This window comes from Triticum aestivum, chromosome 4B, assembly GCF_018294505.1.
Source record: "Triticum aestivum cultivar Chinese Spring chromosome 4B, IWGSC CS RefSeq v2.1, whole genome shotgun sequence".
In the NCBI taxonomy this organism is placed as follows: domain Eukaryota; kingdom Viridiplantae; phylum Streptophyta; class Magnoliopsida; order Poales; family Poaceae; genus Triticum; species Triticum aestivum.
The window spans coordinates 277240277-277248236 of NC_057804.1; positions in this window are offsets into that span (position 1 = coordinate 277240277).

Sequence of the window (7960 nt, forward strand, 5' to 3'; positions counted from 1 at the left end):
CACAAAACTCAACAGGAAATCTTATAAGCTCCGTTAGTGAAAGAAAACAAAACCACCACATAAGGTACTGTAATGAACTCATTCTTTATTTATTTTGGTGTTAAACCTACTGTATTACAACTTCTCTATGGTTTATACACTATTTTGTTGGCCATAGATGCATCAAAATAAGCAAACAACACACGAAAAATAGAATCTGTCAAAAACAGAAGAGTCTGTAGAAATCTGTAACTAACGCAAACTTCTGGAACTCTAAAAATCCTACCAAAATATGAAGTCCTGGACAATTTTTTTAGTGATCAGAAGAAAAAAGAATAAACGCAAAAGCACGTTCCTGTGATTTAACAAAATTATATTCGTGCGCGCAAAGTTTCTGTTTTTCAGTAGAATCAAATCAACTATCATCATAGGTTATCCTATAGGTTCTACTTGGCACAAACACTAATTAAAAGATAAAAACACATCTAAACAGAAGGTAGATGCAAGATTTATTAATAAACAGGAGCAAAAACAAAAAACATAAAGAAAATTGGGTTGCCTACCAACTAGAGCTATCATTTAACGCCTCTAGCTAGGCATAAAAGCAAAGATAGATCTAACGGGTGCCATCTTTGGCACTAAATTGATAAGTAGCCCGCATGATAGATACATAAGGTAACTTTTGATCTTGGAAAGTGCACCATGCCTTTATTTAATGGAAATTGGAAACTAATATTCCCTTCCTTCATATCAATAATCGCGCCAATCATTCTAAGGAAAGGTCTACCAAAAATAATAGGGCAAGAAAGATTACAATCTATATCAAGAACGATAAAATCCACGGGCACCAAATTTCTATTTGCAACAATAAGAACATCATTGATCCTTCCCCTAGTCTTTTTAATGGTGGAATCCGCAAGGTGCAAATTTAAAGAGAAATCATCAAGATCATGGAAACCTAGAATATCACATAAAGTTTTCAGAATCGTAGAAACACTAGAACCCAAATCACACAAAGCAAAACACTCATGATCTTTAATTCTAATCTTTATAGTAGGTTCCCACTCATCATTAAGTTTTCTAGGTATAGAAACTTCCAAATTATGTTTTTCATCATAAGATTGCATCAAGGCATCAACGATATGTTTGGTAAAAGCTTTATTTTGACTATAAGCATGAGGAGTTGCAACAAGGAAATACAACCTTCTAAAGAACAACTATCATAATCAAAATCCTTGAAATTTGATATGGTGGATTCAATGCTATTTAAAGTTGTGACCTCTCCAATCCCACTTTTACCAAATTTAGCATCAAGATCTAAAAACTCCGAATTCTTGTTGATTCATGGAAACTAGAAGAACACGCTTTTATAAAGCTATCTTTCTTAGCACGCAATCTAGCGGTTCTTTCCTTACACTCATCAATGGAAATCCTCATGGCTTTGAGGGACTCATTGATATCATGCTTAGGAGGAGAAGATATAAGTTTAAGAGAATCAACATCAAGCGAAAGTCTATCAACGTTCCTAGCCAAATCATCAACTTTGAGCAATCTTTCTTCAAGCGAAGCATTAAAATTATTTTGAGAAATCATAAATTATTTCACACTATTCTCAAAATCAGAGGGCATCTTATTAAAATTACAATAAGAATTATTGTAGGAATTTCCATAATTATTAGAGGAATTACTAGGAAATGGTCTAGCATTAAAGCTTCCTCTATAAGCATTGTTTCCAAAACTATTCCTACCAACAAAATTCACATCCATAGATTCATTATTATTCTCAATCAAAGAAGACAAAGGCATATCATTGGGATCAAGAGGAGTATTTCTAGTAGCAAACAATTTCATAAGTTCATCCATCTTTCCACTCAAAACATTGATTTCTTCTATAGCATGCACTTTTTTACTAGAAGATCTTTCGGTGTGCCATTGAGAATAATTAGCCATAATATTATCAAGAAGTTTTGTAGCATCTCCTAACGTGATTTCCATAAACGTTCCTCCCGCGGTCGAATCTAAGAGATTTCTAGAAGCAAAGTTCAAACCGGCATAAAATTTTTGTATGATCATCCATAAATTCAAACCATGAGTGGGGCAATTGCGAAGCATTAATTTCATTCTTTCCCAAGATTGGGCAACATGCTCATGATCAAGTTTTTTAAAATTCATGATATCGTTCCTAAGAGTAATAATCTTAGCGGGGGGGGGGGGGGGGATACTTAGAGATAAAAGCATCTTTGCACCTTTTCCAAGAATCAATACTATTTTTAGGTAAAGACGAAAACCAAACTTTAGCACGATCCCTAAGTGAAAACGGAAATAACTTAAATTTGACAATATCATTATCCGTATCTTTCTTCTTTTGCATATCACACAAATCAACAAAGTTGTTTAGATGAGTAGCGGCATCTTCACTAGGAAGGCCGGCTAATTGATCTTTCATAACAAGATTCAGCAAAGCAGTATTGATTTCACAAGACTCAACATCATTAAGAGGAGCAATCGGAGTACTAAGGAAATCATTATTATTGGTATTCGAGAAATCACACAATTTGGTATTACCTTGCGCCAGGCAACAAGTAATCCAACACACAAGCAAGCAGAAAAAGGGCAAGCGAAAAGAGAGGAGGAGATTGGGAAAGAGAGTGTGAATAAAACGGCAAGGGTGAAGTGGGGGAGAGGAAAATGAGAGGAAAATGCCAAATAATGTAAATGCGAGGGAGATGAATTTGTGATGGGTACTTGGTATGTCTTGACTTGAGCAAAGACCTCCCCGGCAACGGCGACAAAAATCCTTCTTGCTACGTCTTGAGCTTGCGTTGGTTTTCCTCGAAGAGGAGAGGGTGATGCAGCAATAGTAGCGTAAGTATTTCCCGCAGTTTTAGAGAACCAAGGTATCAATCCAGTAGGAGGCTCCTCAAAAGTCCCACACACCTACACAAACAAACAAAGAACTCGCAACCAACACAATAAAGGGGTTGTCAATCCCTTCACGGCGACTTGCGAAAGTGAGATCTAGTAGAGATAATAAGATAAGATAAATATATTTTTAGTATTTTATAATATAGATGCAAAAAGTAAAGATGCAAATAAAAATAGATTGGAAGCAAATATGATAAGAGATAGACCCCGGGGGCCATAGGTTTCACTCGTGGCTTCTCTCAAGATAGCATAAGTATTACGGTGGGTGAACAAATTACTGTCGAGCAATTGATAGAAAATCGAATAATTATGAGATTATCTAGGCATGATCATGTATATAGGCATCATGTCCGCAACAAGTAGACCGACTCCTGCCTGCATCTACTACTATTACTCCACACATCGACCGACTCCTGCCTGCATCTAGAGTATTAAGTTCATAAGAACAGAGTAACACATTAAGCAAGATGACATGATGTAGAGGGATAAACTCAAGCAATATGATATAAACCCCATCTTGTTATCCTCGATGGAAACAATACAATACGTGCCTTGCAACCCTTTCTGTCACTGGGTAAGGACACCGCAAGATTGAACCCAAAGCTAAGCACTTCTCCCATGGCAAGAAAGATCAATCTAGTAGGCCAAACCAAACTGATAATTCGAAGAGACTTGCAAAGATAACTCAATCATACATAAAAGAATTCAGAGAAGATTCAAATATTATTCATATATAAACTTGATCATAAACCCGCAATTCATTGAATCTCGACAAACACACCGCAAAAAGAGATTACATCAAATAGATCTGCACAAGAGAGGGGGAGAACATTGTATTGAGATCCAAAAAGAGAGAAGAAGCAATCTAGCTAATAACTATGGACCCGTAGGTCTGTGGTAAACTACTCACATCTCATCGGAGGGGCAAGGGTGTTGATGTCGAAGCCCTCCGTGGTCGATTCCCCCTCCGGCAGAACGCCGGCGAAGCCTCCAAGATGGGATCTCGCGGATACAGAACGTTACGATGGTGGAAATTGTGTTTCGTCTGCCCCCTGGATGTTTTCGGGGTACGTAGGCTTATATAGGAGGAAGAAGTACGTCGGCGGACGCCTGAAGGGCCCACGAGATAGGGGGGCGTGCCCTATAGGGGGGGCGCCCTCCTATTTCGTGGGAGCATCGGCTGCTTCTTGACTTGCACTCCAAGTCCTCAGGATCACGTTCGTTCCAAAAATCATGCTCCCAAAGGTTTCATTCCGTTTGGACTCTGTTTGATATTCCTTTTTTTGAAAATACTGAAATAGGCAAAAAACAGCAATACGGGCTGGGCCTCCGGTTAGTAGGTTAGTCCCAAAAATGATATAAGTGTGTAAAATAAAGCCCATAAACATCCAAAAGGGGTAATATAATAGCATGGAACAATCAAAAATTATAGATACATTGCAGACGTATCAGCGCGCCGATGTTGAGCATGTCGCCGACCAAGAAAAATGCGCGACCATCCTCCTCCGCCAACAGCAAGAGCCGTGGCTCCAATAGTGGCACTTGCAGCTGGAGCACCTTGTCGTACTGGATCCTGTGCACGGGCATGGGATGCGCAGTGCTGATGTGGTGGTAGAGCGCCAGCGGCGTGTCTGCATAGCCGCAGATGGGCACGGGGCATTTGCAGGGCGCGAGTGGACACACGCTCTGGTGATCGGCGAGCTTGTGGTAAGTGACGTAGAGCCCACAACCTTCGTGCGGGCACTCCACCCTCACCGACGAAAGGACAGCGTCCACTGCCGTGTTCCGCACGTCGAAGCCACCACCTCCCTCGCACTTCTGGCACTGCCGCTGGTTCCCGGGGCGCTCGACGCGGCAGTCCGCGTAAGCCAGGTGCCCTCCCTTGCACTTCAGAAATCAATCGAACAACACATCAATCAAGAAACCCGCACCTTGCTCAATCAGTATAACAGACGAGGTGTATTCGAACCTCATACACTGGGGGCGTCAAGGGGCAGAGGCACAACGGGCAGTGGAGCACGGTGAGGTCCATCAAGACCTTAGAGAGCTCCATCGTCGGGTCCTGTTCCATCTGCATGATCTCGCCCTCCTCGTGCACAACCATCTCTCGCTTGGGCCGAGGCATTACAAAGCTTTACCATCACATATTTTATACTACTTCAAGGTGCATTAAATCAACACATGCAAGTATCAAAAGGAGAGTCACAGCATGCATGCAAGCGTTGTAATTAATGCATCGGTAAATGCAAATTATTGAAATATATCAAGTGCAGTGCTTTGATGTGTCGCTCAACTCGTACATCAACGGGAAGTTTGATTATCCTCTCCCTCGCGGACTTAACTGCACCTGCCTTTGGCTGTATGACAGGTTGGTGACCCACCTGTCGGGCCCACCTATCATACACGCAAAGGTAGGACCATCCCTCCCTCGCCCATGAGCGTGGTTGCTGGCAAGACTAGGAGAAGCTTTCGCTACACGCTCTCCCTCCTGCACACGGTGGACATGCAGCAGTTCAATCGGTGTCAGATGGCTAGAAGCTTACTGTAGTACTCCTCCAGTGCAGTAGTACTGTTCTTCAACTTCCCGAAGAGGCGAAGAGACAAGCGCAGCCCGGACGCTCGTGTGGCAGTTTCATGTGTAGAGTACTAGGATAGCGTGTACCGTGCCTGTAAGCTTGAAATCGTTGGGGTCGGCTCCATGCTATGTGGCCGTCTCGAAGTTTTTTAAGAAAATTAAAATCGTCTTCTGGCCCTACCTGTCACCCTGGCGATTGTAGTTTGCACGCTCATCTGGTCAAGACAGGAATATATATTTTAATTTGTGGTGGGTAAATGTTAGAGGTTGCAGCAAATATATTGTACACTGCGGGTCTTTCAGCCAAGTTTAGAGGCAAGCATGTGGAGCCAGTGCTATGATGTGTCATGTCAACTCGTACAACGAGGAGAAGCTTGATTTTACTACTACACGCCTTCTCCCTCGCCCATGCGCGCGGTTGCTCGCAAACAAGGACAGGCTACTACGCCAAGCTATCCCTCCCGCTCATGGTGGAAGAACATGTAGCAATGGATTCGACACTGTAGAAGCAGTAGTAGTAACATCATTGTTCATCTTCTCGAAGAGGCGAAGAGCCAAGCGCAACCCGAACATGGCAGTTGCGAAAATTGGAGCACGCATATAGCCAGGCTCTTGCATGAGACAAAATTGCTATGTGAGACCACTATTGTACTACTCCCTCCGTTCCTAAATATTTGTCTTTTCAGATATTCAAATGGACTACTAAATACTGATGTATATAGACATATTTTAGAATGTAGATTCACTCATTTTGCTCCGTATGTAGTCACTTGTTGAAATCTCTAGAGAGATAAATATTTAGGAACAGAGGGAGTAGTACGTACTACTACTTGCTAGTATATATAGCCCTGTAAACTAGAAAGGAGTATTTGCCTTTCTAGTGATTTCAACAAGTGACTATACTACACCGAGACGGAGTACCTATGGAGCAAAATGAGTGAATTTGCACCGTAAATAAATACGTACTTATCTCGTTTTCATCTCCGAGGTGCACAATATTGAGTAAACTGACTAGTCTCTTTTTGACACGCATTTACGTTTTTTTACACAGTACAGACGCAAGCACTCACATACACGCGCATACACTCACCCTTATGAACGCACGCACGCACAGCACTATCATCTTGAAATTTACGAAGTCACCATAGGCACCTCGTCGTCGACGGGAACGTCTCCTGACACACGATAGACGCGAGTGGCAGTCGCCTCCATAGGTGCTTGAATGCCAAGGAGGGAGAGGGTAGCGGTTCCCGAGATGTTGAACGGTCAATGATGCATCCACAATTACATGCAGAGGGAATTAATTGGAGAAGCAGAATAGAGCCAGCATGATGTGAATGCAATAGAGTTTGGACTCTCATATAAAGGCACCCCACCACTCCAATCCATCTACTCCTAAGTCTCTGCGCAACACTGCTCACTCCAATCCAAGACCCAGTGACCAGAAGCCACAAGAACCTATGGAGGCGATGGACGCGAGCGGCAGGCGGCTGTGCCAAATATTCTAGGGCGCCGGCCTGCAGCCCCGCAACGCGCAGCATTTCCAGACGGTGCTGGCGACCGCCGGCATTGTAGCCCTCGCCGACACCGGCTTCTCCTCTCGCATGGACGACATGATGGTCAACTCCATCTCCAAGTTCACCGCCGTCAGGAAGCGCGCGGACGACCTTGCCGTATTGCTCCAGCCCGCGCGCCCAGGATCTTCATTGCCTTCCACCCTCATCGGCCTCCATGGTGACCAACTCTTTCAAGCCCTGGTGGTCCTGGAGGTGCTAGAGGTCGCGACAAAGAATGTGCACCTCGAGGTCGCGCTCGCCGCGCAGCGCCTCGCCATGCAAGAAACTGTCGACCTGCACATCCACGTCTACGAGGAAATCGTCTACATAGGCCACTACAAGGCAAGCGAGGACAGAAAGACATTGACCTTCTTCCAACGGCTAGAATCTTTGGACGCCATTGTTTAGAAGCACGTCTACCTGGCCATGAAATCCGATGCTACTTAGGCGCCGTTGTTGGGGAACGTAGCAGAAATTCAAAATTTTCCTACGCGTCACCAAGATCTATCTATGGAGAAACTAGCTACGAGTAGAAGGAGAGTGCATCTACATACCCTTGTAGATTGCTAAGCGGAAGCGTTCAAGTGAACGGGGTTGATGGAGTCGTACTCATCGTGATTCAGATCACCGATGATCCTAGTGCCGAACAGACGGCACCTCCGCATTCAACACACGTACAGCTCGACGATGTCTCCCACGCCTTGATCCAGCAAGGAGAGAGGGAGAGGTTGAGGAAGACTCCATCCAGCAGCAGCACAACGGCGTGGTGGTGATGGAGGAGCGTGGCAATCCTGCAGGGCTTCGCCAAGCACCTACGGGAGAGGAGGAGGTGTCACGGGAGGGAGGGAGGCGCCAAGGGCTCAGGTCTGGATGCCCTCCCTCCCCTCCACTATATATAGGGGCAGGGGAGAGGGGGGAGGCGCAG